The 22,650-nt window shown below is 43.5% G+C and overlaps 2 protein-coding genes across 5 annotated transcripts in view; both read left to right on the forward strand.

The window, feature by feature from the left end:
- Nucleotides 1-1,621: 1,621 nt before the first annotated feature.
- The window catches only part of LOC126079306 (interferon-induced very large GTPase 1-like), a 101,354-nt gene continuing 80,325 nt past the window's right edge, over nucleotides 1,622-22,650 (forward strand). For 2 of the 4 annotated variants that reach the window (XM_049890234.1, XM_049890235.1), the window contains exon 1: nucleotides 1,622-3,685. The gene's annotated coding sequence lies outside the window, so the exon portion shown is untranslated. Of the gene's footprint in view, nucleotides 3,686-4,781; nucleotides 5,510-17,044; nucleotides 17,155-22,650 lie in introns of those variants that run through there. The other 2 variants (XR_007518197.1, XR_007518198.1) reach the window with 2 other exon arrangements.
- The window catches only part of LOC126079308 (interferon-induced very large GTPase 1-like), a 223,474-nt gene continuing 218,224 nt past the window's right edge, over nucleotides 17,401-22,650 (forward strand). The window contains exon 1 of the mRNA XM_049890241.1: nucleotides 17,401-17,535. The gene's annotated coding sequence lies outside the window, so the exon portion shown is untranslated. The remainder of the gene's footprint in view (nucleotides 17,536-22,650) is intronic.

The following is a 22,650-nucleotide window of genomic DNA, read 5'->3' on the forward strand; positions in this document are numbered from 1 at the left end:
ATGTTGTTGGTATTAAGATTGGGATTGCATTGTATTTGTAAATTGCTTTGAGTAGAATTGCCATTTTCACAATGTTGAGTCTACCTATCGATGAGCATGGTATATTTTCCATTTATGTAGATCTCTTTTGGTTTCTTGCAGGAGTGTTTTATAGTTTTCCTTGCATAGGTTTTTTACATCCCTGGTTAGATTTTTTCTAAGTATTTTAGGGGCTATTATAAATGGTATTGTTCTCCTGATTTCCTTTTCATCATCCTCTTTATTGGTGTACAGGAATTCAATTCTTTTTTCCTATAATATAATTACGCAATGTGCAGCTGTGTCAGTATGTCATAGTTTTTCAACCAGTCTCATCTAGAAGGACATTCGTGTTGTTTTCAGTCTTTTGCTAATACCAACAGCCCTGCAGTGAATAACCTTGTGCATACATAAAAATTAAAAAAAAAAATTTTAAATCTTGTTTTTGTGGAGGCAGGGCCAAGATGGCAAAATAGCCAGATACTTCTGGCAATCCGTCTTACAACAAACACCCCAAAAATCAAGTAAAACAATTATATTCATGACAAGCTAAAGCCCTGAACATCAAAGGCAAAGATAGAAAATGGACTTTGTGGAAGGGAAAGGGAAAGATGGTTTAGAAGCAGAGAGGAGTTGCTGGACCTGAATCACTGGGATCCCTCAGGCACCATTTCTGGGAGTGCCTGTGGTGGGGTGGTGGTAGTGTTCAGCTGTGGTTTCCTCAGGGAGAAACAGCCAGCCACACACCCTACTCACACCTCCAGAACCAGAGAAGAATGGCCTTCCTGGCAGAAGCTAAGTACCTGCGTATATTTTACTGTACCTCCAGGCCCCAAGGCAGCTTCAGTGGCTGTTCATATCGCTGGGCCTGAGATAGGCCCATTTGAGTGTCCTGAGCCATGCTCCTGGCCTTGGAGAAGAAATAAATTCACAACAGGGGGAAAAGATGATTTGCCAGCTGCACTAACCTAGGCAGCTAAGGACAGAAGTAGCTCCTGTCCAGGCATAAATGGTTCGTGGACTTTGAATATCTTTCCCCTCTGCATGGACATGTGTGGGCCTGTTTCAGGAGAATAGGCCTTTGCTGGCAGACTGCAACTCTTTCAGCTGTGCGGTGGAGAGGCCTGTGTTTGATATTTGACACCGTTTTGCCTATTAAACAAAGTCGTCACCCACCCACATCACAGGCCTATGGACTGGTGGCTCCACTCAGGTCACCCAACCACCTATGATAGAGGTCCAAGGATAACTGGTACCTCCTAGTCCTTACAATCAAAAGCATTGGGTGCCCATGGTCCATCTGCAGAACTCACCCACCTGTACATTTTAGGAAACAGGGATGTACTTTCCTCAGAGACACTTGGAGGGTGGTTCCCAGCCCCCTGCCTTGTTGAGAGTGTGACCTCCTATTGCAATGAGATACTGGTACCTACACTAATCTCTACTTTCCCTCTAAGATTGTAGGACAGAGCCTGTACCACACACCTGATGATCACCTACCTGGACACCTGAACTGAATCCACACAAGAAAAATGAATGGACTCATGAGCTCATAATTTGAAAACAGAATGGCTGTCTTTATAATTTTAGTGAACGAGTCGGAATGGACTCCGCGACAACGGGTTTTGGTTTTCTGCCTTACCAAGTATGATGTGCTTTTCCATGGACTAGCCTGACTGATAACATCTCCAAAGTAGGGATCAGATAAAGTCTAACATTGTCAGTAAGATACTTGTAAAAGAGCTATGGCATAACTAGGCGAGTCCTGGGAGGGAGAGGAAGGGTTGCAGACTGCACCAAAGGACACTGTCAGAGGGAGTGACAGCGTGCGAGGCAGCCAGCCAGGCGTGCGGGGCAGTGTGAGGCTGCGTGTCCTGCCACAGGCGTGGACCAAACAGCATGTCTTAAAGAACAATTAAAATAATTGCTGATTTACCTTCAAACACACCTCTAGTTTGACCTTTGGAGTTCTGTAGTTGAAACTGCACATACGTAATTCTTTTAAAAGAGCACGATGCCTAAGGCGAAATGGTCTTTGCTGGTTTATCTAGACCCTTTGTTTAATTCAAAGTTGACTTTTAGAAACCAGTTTCTTCATGGCTCAAGTTTCAAAAGAACATTTGAGAGCATGGACTCACAGAAATCTGGATTCCAGCAGAACTAAAACTGTCTCAATGAATATAGGTATTGTCATGAGGAGGGGGTCGCAATGACTACTCCAAATGATTTGTGTCTTTCCACAATGTCTTTATTAATTATCAATATTATAGGCACATAAGTTCTTGGCTACCCTGGACTCCAGAGATCTCAATTCACCAGGGAAAGCAAGCAAGCTAAGGGCAAATGAGGGTGGTGTTTGAGTGTTGTTATTTTCTGGTTCAGGCCAACGCTTGACCATGCCATCATCGATGGTTCGAATGTCAAATCAACCTCGATCCCCGAGAATCTCTCGTGGATCTCTATCACATCTCTTGAGCACGAGGGCTTATTATCCCTTAGCTCTCACTGTATGGCTGAAGGAACATGTATAGGATCGGGAGTGAACTAAGAGTAGGCCCTGATGAGCTGCCACAGCCCACGGCTGCCTAGCTCACTGAGTCTTGACCCTCAATGTATGACCGAGATAACAGAGCAGCTAGAATGTGTTTTAAACTAGGAGGAAGGTCGAGAGTAAGCCCAGGTGAGCTGCTGCAGCTCACTGCTTCCCAACCTCCAGGACCCTAGTCCTCAGTGTATGACCGAGATAGGCAATGTCTCTAGGACTTGGGAGTAAGCCTGGGCAAGCTGCCACAGCCCATTGCTTCCCAGTCCACAACGTATGACTGATTTGGCTCTGGTTATGACTCTGAGCAAAGTTGAGTCTTCATGTCCCTTCTTTATACTGTTTGGAGCTCTTCGAGCCCGTTTGGTTGGTGTTGATAAGTCCTTGTTTATGACTTAGTTGGTCTCAGTGTCTTCTGTTGATAAGGTTGTTTTTCTTCTCTATAGGGTCTCTATAATAGAAACCCTGGTGGCGTAGTGGTTAAGTGCTATGGCTGCTAACCAAAGGCTTGGCAGATCGAAACCACCAGGCGCTCCTTGGAAGCTCTAGGGGGCAGTTCTACTCTGTCCTCTAGGTAGCTATGAGTTGGAATCAACTTGACGGCACTGGGAGGGGGGGCTAGGGTCTCTATGAGTTGGATTCGACTCAACGGCACTGGGTTTTTTTGGTTTAGGTTGCATCATCTTCTTTATCTCCTTTCTTCACATGTTGTTTACTTCTACATTTGCTTTCAGCTAACCTGCTCTCCACAGGTATATACACACATAGTCCCTGTCTCTTTGTCTCTCTCTTACATACACACACACAAACTCAGACACATACACACACAAGACCAGTATTTGTTTTCTATTTGCAGTAATTTTAAAGCCCAGGACCACAATAAAAATACACAGGTTTCATTTTAATCACTGAGATTCCTTTAAAAGGAAAAAAAAAAGTAAAAACAAAACCGAAACCAGTTTTTCACATCCTGACCCAAGCATACATTCAGGTCCTTCTGCCACACAGGCAGACACAGCCTGGGCTAGAGCTGTGAGTCACCAGCCTGCTGGACTCAGGGAAGGAATCTACATCCAGGTTTCTCTGGAGCAACCTGAAGACAGGAGCTTGGTCTCAAGGAGACAGGTAAGTGAAAAAAAAAAAAAAAAGAAGGAAATGGCACACACAGAGAGATAAAACAACAGACCCAGAGGCTAAAATAGGAACAGAAATTGATGAAAATAGGCACAGGGAGCAGAGTCAGAGGCACAGGGAGAGTATGACATGCTAAGAACACAAATATGTATTTGACACGATTACTGTTCAAAAATCAAAGCTACAAGTCTGGGGGAAAAGAGAAATTAAGAAACATTTTGATCATTTGTATTGTCAAAAACAAACCCAGCTTTATGTAAGGAGAAACTTTATTTGAAAGGATGTTGCAATAAGGGGAAGGGAATCTTACAACAGGGAGAATGTTCTTGACAAAAATTTGAAAGCATTTCAAATATCAGGCAGAAAAGTCTTCATTTTCTGTTGCTGTTAGGTGCCTTGGAGTCGGTTCCCACTCACAGTGACCCCGAGCCGAGGTACAATGGAAGGAAACACTCCCCAGTCTTGTGCATCCTCACAATTGTTGCTATCTTTGAGTCCATTGTTGTAGCCACTGTGTCAATACATCTTCTTGAGGGTTCTCCTCCTTTTCACTGACCCTCTACTTTACCAGAAGCCCTGGCGGCGCAGTCGTTAAAGAGATTGCCTGCTAACCTGAAGGTCAGCCGATTGAATCCACCAGATGCTCCCTGGAAACCCTATGGAGCAGTTCTACTCTGTCCTACAGGGTCACTATGAGTCGGAATGGACTCCGCGACAACGGGTTTTGGTTTTCTGCCTTACCAAGTATGATGTGCTTTTCCATGGACTAGCCTGACTGATAACATCTCCAAAGTAGGGATCAGATAAAGTCTAACATTGTCAGTAAGATACTTGTAAAAGAGCTATGGCATAACTAGGCGAGTCCTGGGAGGGAGAGGAAGGGTTGCAGACTGCACCAAAGGACACTGTCAGAGGGAGTGACAGCGTGCGAGGCAGCCAGCCAGGCGTGCGGGGCAGTGTGAGGCTGCGTGTCCTGCCACAGGCGTGGACCAAAAATGTGGACACCCAGGGGCCCACCTGCAACCAGGAGTCCACCTCCACACCCATGCCTGGGCCCTTTGTACCGCCCTCTTCCCCCATCCAACAGCTCAGCCACAGCGCTCCTGCCAGGCCTTAGAGCACTGGCTCAGCGGCTGATCTCCCTCCACCCCACGGCCCGCGAGAGACTGGACTTTTAAGAACCCCACCCCGGACTGCCCTCCTCCCTCGCGTGATGGCGCCAGGACCCGCCAGTTGGGTGACCCTCGGACCCTTCGCACGCAACTCCAGGCACCTCGCCCCACTCCGACTGGGGTGGGGACGGGCCGCATGACCTCTGCCACTGGAGGGATGTGCCAGCCGCACGCTCGCTCGCCTAAGAAGAGAGGGGGCGGGGTGCCGCAGGTCGCTGGAAGGGCCCTCTCTCCCCGGGCCCCCTCTTCTTCCCCTTCTGGGCCCCATGGCTTCACTCTAAGCCTTTCCATTGCCACCCGGAGCTCGCCGCGCACCTGCCTACTCTCTGCCCCGCCAAAGCGCTAGCTAAGCCTGTGCAGCTAAGGGATCTGGGGCGGTGGATCTGGGGCGGAGCCTAAGGTGGCCCTAGAGGCGGTGCCGAACCCCTAGAGAGCGCTCGGGGAGACTGCGTGCCGCCACCCATTCCCAGCCCTTGGTCCAGAAGAGCAAAGGCCTGTCAGGCGCCCGGGCTCTGGGAGTCAGGGCTAGTCCACTGGTGCCTCTGGCCTTCCTGCTGTCGAGCTTCTCACCCGAGCCTGGACTCAGTGACCCCAGGAAGGACCTCGTCATCCACCAGCCCCGCCTGTGCTGTGGGTTTACAGGGTAAGGAGGCACTTGTACCGCCAGGGAATTAAGATTTACGTTAGTACACAAAAACATTACTAAGGATTCTGTGGGGTCTGATAAGAGAGAAGGTCCGTAGGCAGAGGGGGAGGGGTGACAGCAACCCTAGTGATGCCGCTGTAATAAAACCATAAAAACCAAACCCACTGCCGTCGAGTCGATTGCGACGTATAGCGACCCTATACGACAGAGTAGAACTGCCCCCACAGAGTTTCCAAGGAGCGCCTGGCGGATTCTAACTGCCGAACTCTTGGTTAGCAGCCGTAGCACTTAACCACTACGCCACCAGGGTTTCCGCCACTGTGATAGAAGGTGCTATTGGAAGCACAGAAAATTACTAGACCTGAAAGACTAATGGAAGGTTTCATAAAAATGAAGACACTTGAGCAGGATCAGGAGTATAGAGCCCCAGGCCGAGAAGGTGGGTATATAATATACAGAACCAAGAAACTCCTTGAGGTTGAGGGAAGATGGACGAGTGTGGATGCCAAAGGGAGAGAGTGAGGTGGATGGTAGAAAAAGGAAAAGCAGTAGTTGTGAAAGGCACTGGGGAGATGAACTGTTGCCAGATTATGAGGGGCCTTGAATGCCAAGGCTAAGTAATTATGAATGTACCATAAACCAATGCAGTTTTCAAAGCCTTGTAAACAAGAAAGTGGATGGTTTAAATTTGGGTTTCAGGATGCAATTTAAAATTTGGACCACTAGAGGGCAAGAGAGAACATAGTCAAGAGCTACTCATACAGAGCAGTCAGATAAATAGGGTCCCTGGATGATGCAAACCGTTAACACTCTGAGCTGCTAACCAAAAGGTTGGAGATTTGAGTCCACCCAGAGGCACCATGGAAGAAAGGCCTGGAAATCTACTTCTAAGATACCAGCCATTGAAAAGTAGGCTATCTCACCCCAACAAGGCTACCATTAACCCAAAAAAACACAAAATAATAAATGCTAGAGAGGTTGTGGAGAGACTGGAACACTTATATATTGCTGGTGGGCATGGAAAATGGTACTACCACTTTGGAAACTGATTTGGGGCTTCCTTGAAAAGCTAGAAATAGAAGGACCATACGATCCAGCAGTCCCACTCTTTGCGATATATCCTCGAGAAATAAGAGCCCTCACACAAATAGATACACGCATGTCCATTGCAGCACTGTTCACAATAGCAAAAAGATGGAAACAACCTAGGTGCCCATCAATGGATGAATGCATAAACAAATTATGGTATATTCACACAATGCAGTACTAAGCAACGATAAAGAACAAGGATGAATCTGTGAAACATCCCATAACATCGATGAATCTGGAAGTCACTTTGCTGAGTGAAATTAGTCAGTTGCAAAAGGACAAATACTGTATTAGACCATTATTACAAGAACTTCGGAAAACGTTTGAACACAGAAGAAAACAATCTTTGATGGTTACGAGGGTGGGGAGGGAGGAAGAGAGATATTCACTAACTAGATACCAAAAAAACCCAAACCCGCTGCCGTCGAGTCGATTCCAACTCATAGCAACCCTGTAGGACAGACTAGAACTGCCCCCTAGAGTTTCCAAGGAGCGCCTGGTGGATTCAAACTGCCGACCTCTTGGTTAGCAGCTGTAGCATTTAACCACTATGCCACCAGGGTTTCCCACTAACTAGATAAAAAAAATAGTAGATAAGAATTAGGTGAAGGGAAGGACAGCACACAATACAAGGGAAGTTGGCACAACTGGACTAAACCAAAAGGTAAGAAGTTTCCTGAATACAACCAAACACTTCGAGGGACAGAGTAGCAGGGGTGGGAGTCTGGGGACCATGATTTCAGGGGACATCTAGGTCAATTGGCATGACAAAGGTTATTTAGAAAATGTTCTGCATCCTACTTTGGTGAGTGGCATCTGGGGTCTTAAAAGCTAACAAGTAGCCATCGAAGTTCCATCAATTGGTCCCAAACCACCTGGACCAAAGGAGAATGAGGAATAGCAAAGACACACGGAAAATATTAGTCCAACAGACAGAAAGGGCCACATAAACCAGAGATTGCATCAACCATTTTTTTTTTTTTTTAGGATAGTAGACAGAAACTAAGAGGCAAAGCAAAATTTGATAAAAACAAGAAAAGGTTGGGAAACACAAGAAGAGCCTAAAGCATCCCATGAATACTATCAGAGTTACAACTCCTCAAAGAGGCATTCTCTAACGTACAATCTGAAGTGCCTTCAAGTTATTCTCCATCCCATGAACTGTTTGTTTCTTTATTAACACTTAAAACAAACTGAAATTATTTTGCTTATTCATATATTTCCATGTTCAAGATCTGCCTCCCCCCACTAGTATATATATACTTTAAGAGCAGGGATCTGGTCTGTTTTATTCATTTGTCAATCCACAGCAGCTAGAACACTTCCCAGCACACTGAAAACCCTCAATAAATATGTATGGAATAAATACTGGGATCTTTATCATATCTTTGCTAAACCTCTAATCTGTGGTACTTGTTCTGTCAGGTTCACTTAAGGATACATTGCCACAGTCAGTACAAGAAAGAAGAGACAGTCAGCAAAGAGAAGGTCCTAGAATGAGTATGATGGAAATACTGAGGAGAGGTCCTCTGACTTGGTGATTAGAATGTGAATATCAGGTATAGAGAGAACTGTTCTAAAAAAAGATGGGAGCAGACGTAAGACTACATATTGCGAAGTGGATACTATGCATTCATTAATTCATTTCATCAACAAACGTTTGTTTAACCAGATGTGCTAAGTTTCAAACACCTTTTTGAGATATCTAGTTATACAGGGAATACAACAAAGGCAAAAACTTAAAAAGGAATTTATCTAGAATTTAATTAGAATAGGAAAAATTTGGTCTTCTCTTGTCTAAAGTAAAGCCACCAGGAAAGTAAGATAGACTCAAGATACTGAAAACAAGACCTAAGGGAGGTGGACAGGAGCAGGATACAGAGGGCAGAGAGTTAATATTGAAAAGGAGTAGGTACACCTCTTTGTCCGGGACAAGAAGGAAGAAGACAAGGATGGATATAGTACAGGTATTAAATATGAAGGTGGAGATGTTGGAAGGTGAGAAAGGTCTGACTGGATGGCTTCTACATTCTCTAGAATTAGAAAGTAGGGTCACCAAAAATGAGAAGAGCTCCAACTCATGCTTTGATTGGGCTTTCCCCCCTCCTAGCTCCTCTCCACACTGATTCACAATTGTGGAACCATGGAATCCTCTCACACCTTCTCTTATTATCTATCTCTCAAACCCCATTAACTAGCAGAGTGCCTGGCACTTAGGAGGAAACCAATAAGTGTGTATAAATTAGATGTGAAATTATAAAGGTATCTGATTGTGGGGAGAAAAGGGAGCCGAAGGACTCTCTTTGGAGCCTGAAACACCTGGAAGATGGGAATACTATGAGTGTGCTGAGAAAAGGAATGAAAAGGTTTGCAAGGCAGACGGTTAGTACAATTTAGGACAGACTTATTTAGTTCCCACCTGCTTGTGGGCCCCTGCTTGTGAAGACCACATCTCTGTGCCAGGCTGGCCCCTGGGCTGCCTTCATTTCTTCAGGCTCCTAGGGATTCACCTTTCTTCTTCAGTTTCCTCAGCTCCCCACCACCACCCATCAACTAAACTGGATCCCAGATTAGTTCCTTTCTATTCTTAAAATACTGGCTTATCCTTCAAGGGATTCACTGCTAATCACTAGAAGCACAAAGACAAAATGTAAAAACCTAGGAAGGGAAAAAGGCTTCTGCTAAGTTCCTTCAGAATACTTGAGGTAAAGTTCCAGAAGCCTCACTGATCAAAAAATAAATAAGAATATGCAGGTAAACTAATCTCAGGAATGTCATCTAATTCTGGACAGCTACTCTGAAGGAGCCTTGTTGTCTCAGAGGTTAAGCACTTGGCTGCTGACTGGTTCAAACCCACCAATCTGCAGGAGAAAAATGTGGCAGTTGGTTTCCATAAAGGTTACAGTCCTGGAAACCCTGTGGGGCAGCTCCAGCCTGTCCTATAGGATCCTACTCAATGGCAGTGGGTTTTTCATATGTTCTCTCACTGAAAAGATCCCCATAGCTGACTGTATCAGGTGACTTCCTTGATTCTGGCTTAAAATTAAAGTCAGACCTTTTGTTATTTTAATATCAACTTTATTGAGAAATAATTTGTCACAGTAAAATGCATTCATTTAAGGTATACAATTTGATGAACTTTGCCAATTGTATATACCCATGAAGCCATTCCCACGATCAAGATACAAAACCATGGAATCATTCCAAAAGATTCCTAGGGCTTCCTGCAGTCCATCCCTTTCTTGTATCTGGGGAACCTGTCTGTTACTCTCAATTAGTTTGCATCTTATATAAATGGAATAATACAATATGTACTATTTTGTTGCCAGCTGCCTTCACTCAGCATACTTTGGAATTCACCCATGTTGTTGAATGTATACTTTAGTCCTTTGTCTTGCTGAATAGTATTTCATTGTATAGATGTACTGTATTTTGTTTGTCCATTTACGTACTGATGGACATTTGAGTTGTTTCCAGCTTGGGGCCATTAAGAAAAATAGTCACTCTGAACGTTCACATAGAAATCTTTGTGTGGACATATATTTTTGGTTGTCTTGGGTACATACTTAAAGGAACTCTGGTGGCACAGAGGTTAAAGCACTCAGCTGCTAAGCTAAAGGTCAGCAATTCGAACCCACCAGCCACTCCCCATGAGAAAGATGGCATAGTCTGCTTCTGTAAAGATTCACAGCCTTGGCATTGCAATGGCGCAGTTCTACCCTCTCCCACAGGGTTGCTAGGAGTCAGAATCGACTCAGGGACAGTGGGTGGGTTAGATATCTAGAAGTGGAATGGCTGAGTTGTATGCTTGCCCATTACCCATTGTTGTAGCTAGGTGTATGTTTAACATCTTAAGGCACTGCCAAATGACTTTCTAAAGTGGTTCCCAACAGCAGTGTATGAGAGTTCTAGTTATTCTACATCCTCCCCAACAATTGATATTGTCAGCCTTTTGAATTTTAGTCATTCTAGATGGTGTGTAGTGGTATTTCATTGTAGTTTTAGTTTGCATTTCCCTTATAACTACTGATGTTGACCGTCTTTTCATGTGCTTGTTGGCCATTCTATATAGAATGTCTGTTTACTTTTTGCCGATTTTTTCCCTAGGAGAATATTTTTATTAATAAATTTCCTGATAATAACCACTTATATATATTTTAATTGTGATAAAATATACATAGCATAAAAATTGGCATATTAACCATTTTTTAAATAATATTTTATTGCATTTCGGGTGAAAGTTTACACAGCATATTAGGTTCCTATTTAAGAATTTCTACACAAATTGCTCAGTGATAATTTTTTGCCCATTTTTAACTGCATTCTTTGATGTATTGAGTTGTAAGACTGTTGATATAATCTGAATACCAATCCTTTATCAGTTGTACACATTGCAAGTATTTTCTTCCATTCTTTTGTTTGTTGCTTAATTGTTATAAGGGGTGTTTAAAAAGAGCAAAAATTTTTATTTTGATTAAGAGAGGTTTACAAAATTTTCTTTTATGGTTCATGTCTTTAGTGTCCTATTTAGGGACTTTTGTGAGGTCACAAAAATTTTCAACTATAATTTCTTCTAGATGTTGTATAGTTTTAGGCTTTCACATTTAGGCCTATAATCTGTTTTGAATTATTTTGAGTATGGTGTGAAGTAAGGATGAATGTTTATTGTTCTTCTACATGGATATCCAGTTGCTCCAGCACTATTTGTTGGAAAGACTTAGTTCCTAGTGCTACTGTAACAAAATGTCACAAATCAGTGGCTTTAAAGAACAGAAATTTATTGTCTCACAACTTTTAAAGGCTAGGAGTTCAAATCAGGGCATCAGCTCTAGGCAAGGGTATTTGCTTGTCTCTTTCAATGTCCAATACCAAACCAAGCCCATTGCCATTGAGTTGATTCCAACTCATAGTGGCCCTATAGGACTGAGTAGAGCTGCCCCATAGGGTTTCCAAGGAGTGGCTGATGGATTTGAACTATTAACCTTTTTTTTGGTCAGCAGTCGAGCTCTTAACCACTGTACCACCAGGGCTCCTCAGTGTCTCACAGCTGTCGGTAATCTTTGGTGATCCTGGGCTCATAGTTTGAACTTCATATGACATCTGTCTTTCCCTAGTATGTGTGTCTCTCTTTGTTCTCCACTTTGTAAGACAGCACTCAGAAGTGATTAGGTTTAGGACCCACCCAACTCCGGTATGACCTCATTAACATTGCAAAGAAACCTCTATTTCCAAACAGAGTCACATTCACCTGTTCAGGGATTAGAACTTTAACATATTTTTTTGGGTGACAGAATTCAACTCAAAACATGTAGATCTATGTTTATTAACAAATTTTGGAAGTTTCTGGCCATTATTTCTTCAGATATTCTTTTATGTGCCTTTCTTTCCTCTCCCCTGGAAGTCCCATTACATTTTTGCTGGTAGGTTTGATGGTGTACCACTCGTGTCTCAGGTTCTGTTCATTTTTCTTACTACTCCTCAGAGTAAATAATTTCAGTTGACCTATCTTCAAGTTTGCTAATTATTTCTTCTGCCTGCTTAAATCTGCAGTTGAAATACTCTAGTTAAGTCTTCATTTCAGTTATTGTACTTTTTAGCTCCAGAATTTCTTTTTGTCTCCTTTTTATAATTCCTGTCTCTATCAATATTCTTATTTGTTGAGGCATCATTCTCCTGGTTGCCTTTAACTCTTTGTCCGTGATTTCTTTCAGCTCTTTGAGTATATATTTAAGACAGTAGACTTAAAGCCTAGTAACACTGTCTGTGCTTCCTCAGAGAAAGTTCCTGTTAATTTTGCCTGTGAATATAACATAATTTCTTGTTTCTTGGCATGCTTTGTCATTTTGTTATTATTGTTGTAAATTGGATATTTTAAAAAACATTTCATTGTGATTCTGGAAAAGATTTATTTAGCAAATTAGGTTCTCAGGTAACTATTTCTATACATATTATTCAGTGACACTGATTACACTTTCACAATGTGTCAGCATTTTCATTATTTCCATTCTGATTGTTCTGTTTCCATTAATCTAGTGTCCTTGTCCCCCCTTACCTTCTTATCTTTTGTCTAGTGTAAATGTAGACTGTTAGGTCTCATTGAAATGATTCTTTAGAGGAGCATAGTTACTCATGGGTGATATTATTTGCTTTCTGAGCCATTCTGTCTTTTGGCTGATAGATGACTTCTGAAAGTGGTTTGAGTTCCAAGTTTAAAGGGTACCCCAGGGTGATAGCTTCGGGGTTCCCCTAGTCCATACCAGTCCAGTAAGTTTGTCCTTTTTAGGAATTTGAGTTGTGTTCTACATTGTTTTCACCTTCTATCCAGGACCATCTACTATGTCCCTAGTCAGAACTGTTGGTAGTTATAGCCAGGCACCACCTACTTCTTCTGGCCTCAAGGAACCTAGGGTGCAAAATTTTAGAAACACTCATTGTCAGATTCCTTACAAGTCCAGGCACCTCTCCAGCCTCACCTTAGTACCAGCCCTTGGCAGGCCCTGGGTCACTGGGCCGTCTCCAGCCATCCCTGGGGACGTCTGAGTGAATTCTTTTCCCTCAGTTTAGTCAGAAAAAAGGCTAGAATTTTTCATATGAAGCTTAAGTTAGAAAGCTGGCAGAAAAAGAAAAGAAAAAGTCAAAAGCATACAGATAACAGCTTCCAAAGAGCATTCATTAATCCTTTAGCAAACATTCCTGTTTAAAATATTTTTTTTTCAAAATATATGTAAATAAACATTTCTGAGATGAGAATGAAAAGCAAAACTGAAAGTGTGCTCTCAGTATCGGGGGTTGACCTGGGAAACAGAAGGAGGCTGTGTGATGGAATAAACTTGCTTGTGAATTTGATTTTGAGGCCCTGGGCATGCTTTTCCTATTTCATTAATTTATACAAGTTCAATGAGCTTTTACCATATACAGGCAACGTGCTCACACTGTGAGGGAAACTGAGGTGGATCAGACACAGACTGTAACATCTCAGGATTCAGCATAGCAACAGAGAGACAATAATGCAAGGCACAGCACGAGAGTGCAAAAAATTCTCTCTAAGCACTTTAAGGTCGTGGCTCTCATATGGAGGTTCAAATTAAACATTTGCAGGAACACAGGAGCTGGAGAGATCCTCCCTGGTGTCTCTCGTTATTCCTGGATTTGATCTTCAAGCCAATTATGTGCTGTGGAGAAAAGCATTCATATTTGAGTATCTATTTTAGGCCAAGCACTGGTATAGATTAACCTACGTCATCTCACTTTGTCTTTAATGTCATTATCTGAGGTAGGTAGTATTAATGCCACAAACAAATTCATTCCATCATTCAGGTGCCTCCCATCACTTAGGTCAGTCTTCCAGCTCCCAAGACTTTCCCTTGGGCAGGGAAAGCAGTATCCCTAAGTAATAAAACTAGTGACTATTGGATCCTGGACTCAAGCTTATCTCTGACTGACATTAAAACTCTTGCTCATTAGAAAACACCTATGCTCCTAACTCTAAGGAAAAAGGATAACAATTCTAATTTATCAGTAAGACACTATGCCAGCCCCACTACGTCAACTTTATGTTTCATGTCAATTTAATGAACTGCTTATAAATATCCCCACATAATAAAGACTAAAACCCATTACCATCGAGTTAATTCCAACTCATTTTGACTCAATAGGACAGAGTAGAATTGCCCCATAGTGTTTTCAAGGCTGTAAATCTTCATGGAAGCAGTTGAAGCAGACTGCCACATCTTTCTCCCACAGAGTGGCTTTTGAGTTTGAACTGCTGACCTTTCAGTTAGCAGCCTAGCACCACCAGGGCTCCTTAACCCCACATACACCTGAGGAAACTAGCTCAGACAGATATGCTAAAACTGTAGTCAGTCATCACATTTCTTGATCATCTTGGCACAGTAGTTAAGCACTGGGCAGGTAGCCGAAAGATTGGCAGTTTGAACCCATTGCCCACTCCACTGGAGAAAGATGTACAGTCTGCTTTCATGAAGATTTACAGGTTTGGAAATGCTCTGGGGCAGTTCTACTCTGCCCTACAGAGTTGCTATGAGTCAGAATCAACTGAGAGGGCTCGGTTTTGGGTTTTGGGTGACAGGAAGTAGAGATATAAAGATGAATAAGACAGAAGCACTCAGCTGCTAACCAAAGGTTGGCGGTTTGAAGCTACCCAGCACCTCCATGGAGGAAAAATCTGGTAATCTGGTTCTGTAAAGATTACAGCCTAGGAAACCCCATTGGGAAGTTCTACTCTGTGGCATGGAGGCGCTATAAGTCGAAAATTGACTCAAGGGTACCTAACATCAACAACAACAAAGATAGAACACGCCTATAGGCAGAATGAGCCTTGGCAGTTGGGATGTTTGAGGTTTTGGGGGTTGGGAGACAATTACAATACAGCACCATGAGACAAGAGCACTATAAAGTGTAGAATGAGCGCTAGGGGAATGCAGCAAGAAAAGGGCTCAGTGTAGATCCCCGCAAGTGGAGCTTCGCAGCTGTGCTGGGAGTGGGAGGGAGGACATAGACAGAGTGGTGTAGGGTTTCTAAAGGGACTTGACTAACAAGTATGAAGTTCACCTGGAAGAATGTGTGTGTATATGAAAATAAAAGGAGCCCTGGTGGCCCAATAGCTATGCACTCAGCTGCTAACCAAAAGGTTGGTGGTTCAAACCCACCAGCTGCATCGCAACAGAAAGAGCTGGAGATATGCTCCCATAAAGATTACAGCCTAGGAAACCCTATGAGGCATTGATGACACATAACAATGACAATAAAATTTGACCTAGAAAAATAACAATGGGACGGGCTACTGTTCTGTAAAAAAAAAAAAAGGCAATCTTAAATTATATTTTGTAGAAAGATAATAACAAAATAAAATGCCTTACACTGGATTTAGATTTAAAAGAAAACTGTCAGAAATAACATTACAAAAAAGTTCTAACAGAAATGATGAAAGAGCAGTGAAATTCTGTCTCTCACCATAAACACAGAGTATGCTTTTATAGATCTTCGCACAACACACTTTTAAATAAGAGTTTAGGCTGTTTTAGTGCTGAATCGTCCAAATCAGCTAATACAATGTTGGAATCTTAGTTTTTTTTTTAATTTTTTAATTTTTATTGTGCTTTAAGTGAAAGTTTACAAATCAAGTCAGTCTCTCACACAAAAACTTATATACACCTTGCTACATACTCCCGATTGCTCTCCCCCTAAGGAGACAGCCCGCTCCCTCCCTCCACTCTCTCTTTTCCTGTCCATTTTGTCAGCTTCAAACCCCCTCTACGCTCTCATCCCCCCTTCAGGCAGGAGATGTCAACATAGTCTCAAGTGTCCACCTGATCCAAGAAGCTTACTCCTCGCCGGCATCCCTCTCCAACCCATTGTCAAGTCCAATCTCTATCTGAAGAGTTGGCTTTGGGAATGGTTCCCTGTCCTGGGCCAACAGAAGGTCTGGGGGCCATGACCACAAGGGTCCTTCTAGTCTCAGTCAGACCATTAAGGCTGGTGTTTTTATGAGAATTTGGAGTCTGCTCCCACTGCTCTCCTGTTCCCTCAGGGGTTCTCTGTTGTGTTCCCTGTCAGGGCAGTCATTGGTTGTAGCCGGGCTCCATCTAGTTCTTCTGGTCTCAGGCTGATGTAGTCTCTGGTTTATGTGGCCTTTTCTGTCCCTTGGGCTCATAACTACCTAGTGTCCTTGGTGTTCTTCATTCTCCTTTGATCTAGGTAGGTTGAGACCAACTGATGTACCTTAGTTTTGAAACAAACTATTATATTAAAAAAAAAAGAAAAGAAAAGCAGAGCTTCAAGTCTTGAAACTAATTCTATGAAAAAGGTCTTTTACTGGAAAGAAAAACTAACAGATTTCATTTGCACCAGAACATGCTTCTTTGTCCTGGGTGAGCTGAGAAAGGGAAGTTAAAGCACTACCCCTGAGGAAGACAACCCTGATGTCTCCCATGTGTAGTCTCTAGAATTGTTTTCATGTTTCCCTCTCCAGTTTCTGCCAAGTGCTTTGTCCTTCCTGAGATCACCCCACCCCCACCACGATGTTAAAACAAAAAGCATATTAAGCCAATAATAGAAATTGATTAAAGTTTATTGAATATATGATTTGCAAATTGGGGTAGCATTTTGACTACAGAAGTCAAAAATGTTTCAAAGATAAGAGCCTCCAATGGCTCTTATAACCCATCTTATCAACATTGCCACAGAAAAAGAGACAGAAAAGAACTGACAATCTGTGATCAGGAAGGATATCAAGCAACATTGTTTTGAAAAACAATTAAATAATTACTGATTTACCCTAAAACACACCTCTACTCTGACCTTTGGAGTTTCTGTAGTTGAAACTGCACATACATAATTGTTTTAAAGGAGCACAATGCCTAAGGTAAAATGGTTTTTGCTGATTTATCTAGATCCTTATTTTTTTTTTTGTTTAATTCAAAGGTGATTTCAGAAACCAGTTTCTTCATGGTTCAAGGTTCAAAAGGACATTTGAGAGCAATGCACCCACGGAAATCTGGATCCCAGCAGAATTAAAACTGTTTCTCAATGAATATAGGTGTATACGTACATAGTCTCCGTCTGTCTCTCTTACACACACATGCAAACACAGACACATACACACACAAGACCAATATTTATTTTTTATTTGCAGTAATTTTGAAGCCCAGGAATCACAATAAAAATATACTCGTTTCCTTTTAATTACCAAGATTTCTTTAAAATGAAAAAAAAAAAAAAAGTAAAAACAAAACTGAAACCAGTTTTTCACATTCTGACCCAAGCATACATTCAGGTCCTTCTGCCACACAGGCGGACACAGCCTGGGCTGGAGCTGTAAGTCACCAGCCTGCTGGACTCAGGGAAGGAACCTACTCTATATCCAGGTCCCTCGGGAGCAACCTGGAGACAGGAGCTTGGTCTCAAGGAGACAGGTAAGTGAAGAAGAAGGAGGGAAATGGCATAGACAGAGAGAGAAAACAACAGACCCAGAGGCTAAAATAGGAACAGAAATTGATGAAAATAGGCACAGGGAGCAGAGTCAGAGACACAGGGAGAGTATGATGGGCTAAGAACACAAATATGTATTTGACACGATTACTGTTAAAAAATCAAAGCTACAAATCTGGGGGAAAAGAGAAATTAAGAAACATTTTGATCACCTCTATCGTCAAAAACAAACCCAGCTTTATGTAAGGAGAAACTTTATTTGAAAGGATTGTTGCAATAAGGGGAAGGGAATCTTACAACAGGGAGAATGTCCTTGACAAAAATCTGAGAGCATCTCAAAGGTCAGGCAGAAAGGAAGTGTATTTTATGTTGGTGTTAGGTGCCTTGGAGTCGGTTCCAACTCATAGTAACCCTAGGTACAACGGAAGGAAATACTGCCAGGTCCTGGCATCCTCACAATTGTTACTACCTTTCAGTCCATTGTCGGAGCCACTGGGTCAATATATCTTGTCGAAGGTCTTCCTCTTTTTCGCTGACCCTCTACTTTACCAGAAGCCCTGGTGGCACAGTGGTTAAAGAGTGGCTGCTTACCAGAGGTCAGCAGTTTGAATCCACCAGATGCTCCTTGGAAACCCTATGGAGCAGTTCTACTCTGTCTTATAGGGTCACTATGAGACAGAATTGACTCCACAGCAATGGGTTTTGGTTTTCTACTTTGCCAAGTATGATGTCCTTCACCAGGGCCTAGTCCCTCCTGGTAACACGTCCAAAGTAGGGCTCAGGTAAAGTTTAACATTGTCAATAGGATACATGTACCAGAGCTGTGGCATAACTAGGGGAGTCCAGGGGGTTGCAGACCGCCCAAAATGAAACTGTCAGAGGGAGTGACAGCGTGCGAGGCAGCCAGCCAGGCGTGCGGGCAGTGTGAGGCTGCGTGTCCTGCCACAGGCGTGGACCAAAAATGTGGACACCCAGGGGCCCACCTGCAACCAGGAGCCCACCTTCACTGCATGCCTGGGCCCTTTGCATCGCCCTCTTCCCGCATCCAACGGCTCAGCCACAGCACTCCTGCCAGGCCTTGGAGCTCTGGCTCGGCGGCTGATCTCCCTCCACCCCACCGCCCGCGAGAGACTGGCCTTTTAAGAAACCCACCCCGAACTGCCCTCCCCCCTCGCGTGACGGTGCCAGGACCCGCGCTGGGCCCGCCAGTTGCGTGACCCTCGGACCCTTCGCACGCAACTCCAGGCACCGCGCCCCACTCCAGTTGGGGTGGGGACGGGCCTGTTGACCTCTGCCACTGGAGGAGTGTGCCAGCCGCGCGCTCACTCGCCTGAGGAGAGGGGCGGGGCGCCGCAGGGCGCTAGAAAGGCCGTCTGTCCCAGGGCCCCTTCTCCTTCCCCTTCTGGGCCCCATGGCTTCACTCTAACCCTTTCCATTGCCACCCAGAGCTAGCCGCGCTCCTACCAGATTCTCTGCCCCGCCAAAGCGCTAGCTAAGCCAGTTCAGCTAAGGGAAACTCAAAAGCCAGTGGATCTCGGGCGGAGGTACCCCTAGGTTGCAGCATGCCCAAGGTGGCCCTAGAGGCAGCGCCAAGCCGCTAGAGAGCGCTCAGGGGGACTGCATGCTTCCATCCATTCCTGCCGCTTGGTCCAAGAAAGCGAAGTCTTTCAGGCGCCAGGGCTCTGGGGGCCAGGGCCAGTCCACTGCCAGGCCTTTGGGCTGGGATGTCGAGCTTCTCACGGGAGCCTGGATTCAGTAACCCCAGGAAGGAACTCCTCACCCACCAGCCCCGCCTGTGCTGTGGGTTTACAGGGTAGGGAGGTACTTGCAAGGCCAGGAAATTATGATTTACGTTAGTACAAAAAACATTACTGAGGATTCCGTATAGTCTGATATGAGAGGAGGTCCATGGGCGGGGGGAGAGGGGGCGGGAGGGATGACACCAACCCTAGTGATGCCACTGTAGTAGAAGGTACTACCGGATGCATGGAAGCCTTGGTGGAGTAGTGGTTAAGAACTACAGCTGCTAATCAAAAGGTCGGCACTTCTAATCCACCAGGTGATCCTTGGAAACTCTAGGGCAGTTCTACTTTGTATTACAGGGTCCCTGTGAGTCAGAGTCGACTCCACGGCAACGGGTTTATTGGAAGCACAGAAAAGAGTTACTTACTGGACCTGGAAGATTAATGGAAAGCTTTTTTTTTTTTTTTTCATAAAAAAGAAGACATTTGAGCAGGTTCAGGAGTATAGAGCCGCAGGCAGAAGAGGTGGGTATATAATATACAGAATAAAGAAACTCCGTGAGGTTGAGGGAAGATGGAAGACGGTGAGGTGGATGGTAGGAAGAGGAAAAGGAGTAATTGCGAAAGGCACTGGGGAGATGAATTGTTGCCAGATTATGAGGGACCTTGAATGCCAAAGCCAAGTAATTTTGAATGTGCCATAAACCAGTGCAGTTTTCAAAGCCTTGTAAATGAGGGGCCTTGATTGCCAAAGCCAAGTAATTTTGAATGTGCCATAAACCAACGCAGTTTTCAAAGCCTTGTAAAACGAGGAAGTAGATGGTTTAAATTTGGGTTTCAGGATGCAATTTAAAATATGGACCACTAGAGGGCAAGAGAGAACATAGTCAAGAGCTACTCATACAGAGCATTCAGATAAATAGGGTCCCTGGATGGTGCAAACGGTTAACACTGTGAGCTGCTAACCAAAAGGCTGAAGATTCTAGACCACTGAGAGGCACCATGGAAGAAAACCAAAAAGCCAAACCAAACCCAGTGCTGTTGAGTCGGTTCTGACTCGTGGCAACTCTATAGGACAGAGTAGAACTGCCCTGTAGAGTTTCCAAGGCACACCTGGTGGATTTGAACTGCTGACCCTTGGGTTAGCAGCTGTAGCACTTAACCACTATACCACCAGGGTTTCCATGGAAGAAAGGTCTGGAAATCTACTTCCAAAAATAAGCTATTGTAAACTCTATGCTATCGCATCCTAACAAGGCTAGCATTAATCCAAAAAAACACAAAATAATAAATGTTAGAGAGGTTGTGGAGAGACAGGAACACTTATACACCGCTGATGAGAATGTAAAATGGTACAACCACTTTGGAAACTGATTTTGCACTTCCTTAAAAAGCTAGAAATAGAAGTGCCATACAATCCAGCAATCCCACTCCTTGGAATATATCCTGGAGAAGTAAGAGCCCTCACATCAATAGATATATGCATGTTCACTGCAGCACTGTTCACAATAGCAAAAAGATGGAAACAACATAGGTGCCCATCAATGGGTGAATGGATTAACAGATTAGATTATTGTATTTTCACACAATGGAATACTAAGCAATGATAAAGAACAACGATGAATCTGTGAAACATCTCATAACATGGATGAATCTGGAGGGTACTATGCTGAATGAAATTAGTCACAAAAGGACAAATATTGTATGAGACTATTATAACAAGTTCAGAAAAGGTTTAAACACAGAAGAAAACATTCTTTGATGGTTAAGAGTGTGGGGAGGGAGGAAGAGGGGTATTCACTAACTAGATTAAAAAAACAAACCAAACCCATTGCCATCAAGTCAATTCTGACTCATAGCAACCCTACAGGACAGAGTAGAACTGCCCCATAGAGTTTCCAAGGAGTGTCTGGTGGATTTGAACTGCTGACCCTTTGGTTAGCAGTCGTAGCTATTAACCACTATGCCACCAGTGTTTCCCACTAACTAGATAGTAGTTAAGAATTAGGTGAAGGGAAGGATAACATGCAATACATGGGAAGTCAGCACAACTGGACTAAACCAAAAGCTAAGAAGTTTCCTGGATACAGCCAAACACTTTGAGGGACAGAGTAGTAGGGCATGATGAGTCTGGGGACCATGATTTCCAGGGACATCTAGGTCAACTGGCATAAAAAAGGTTATTAAGAAAATGTTCTGTATCACACTGGCATCCGGGGTCTTAAAAGGTAACGAGCGGCCATCTAAGTTACATCAATTTGTCCCAACCCACATGGAGGAAAGGAGAATGAAGAACACCAAAGACATAATGAAAATATTAGCCCAAGAGAAAAAAGCGCTTCATAAACCAGAGACTCCATCAGCCTGAGACCAGAAGAACTAGATGGTGTCTAGCTACCACCAATGACTGCCCTGACAGGGAACACAACAGAGAAAAGCAGGGTGCAGAACTCAAATTATAGTAAAAAGACCATGCTTAATGGTCTGACTGAGACTGGAGGGACCCCGGAAGACATGGCCCCTGGACTCTGTTAGTCCAGAATTGAAACCATTACTAAAGCCAACTCTTCAGACAAAGATTAGACTGGAATATAAGATATAAAATGATACTTGTGAAGAGACTAAATGGGCAGCTCCTGTCTGGAGGTGAGATGAGAAGACAGAAAGGGACAGGAGCTGGTCGAATGGACATGGGAAATTCGGGGTGGAAAGGAGGAGTGTGCTGTCACATTATAGGGAGAGCAACTTGGGTCACATAACAATGTGTGTATAAATTTTTATATGAGAAACTAAATTGATCTCTAAACTTTTACTTAAAGCACAATAAAAAGAAAACTCTATGAGTACAGTTCTACTCTTATACTCATAGGGTTGCCATGAGTTGGGCTCCCTGTGAGTTGGGACTGACTCGATGGCAACTGGTTTTTTAACGGCTGATGTGCCATAGGTATCCAACAAGAACATAGGTATTGGGGTAGAAGCAGGGAAAATAGGGATCTACAAAATAAACTATGCCCATATCACCATTCCTCCACCCGAACTAGGGGAGACAGGCAGTCCTAGAATAACATTTGGTCAAATGGCTAGAGCTGGGAATTCAGGATGAGTTTCTAATTGGATAGGTCATCCTACCTATTTAATCCAGCAACAACAAAGAGCAGCTCCAAATCCAAAAGGAAGTAATAAGATCTAGCATAGTAGGCAGAAACTAAGAGGCAAAGTAAAATTTGATAGAAATGAGAAAAGGTTGGGCAAGACAAGAGCCTAAAGCATCCCATGAATACCACTGGAGTTACAACTCCTCAAAGAGGTATTCTCTAACGTACAATCTAAAGTGCCCTCAGGTTACTCTCCATC

This window comes from Elephas maximus, chromosome 7, assembly GCF_024166365.1.
Source record: "Elephas maximus indicus isolate mEleMax1 chromosome 7, mEleMax1 primary haplotype, whole genome shotgun sequence".
Taxonomy (NCBI): domain Eukaryota; kingdom Metazoa; phylum Chordata; class Mammalia; order Proboscidea; family Elephantidae; genus Elephas; species Elephas maximus.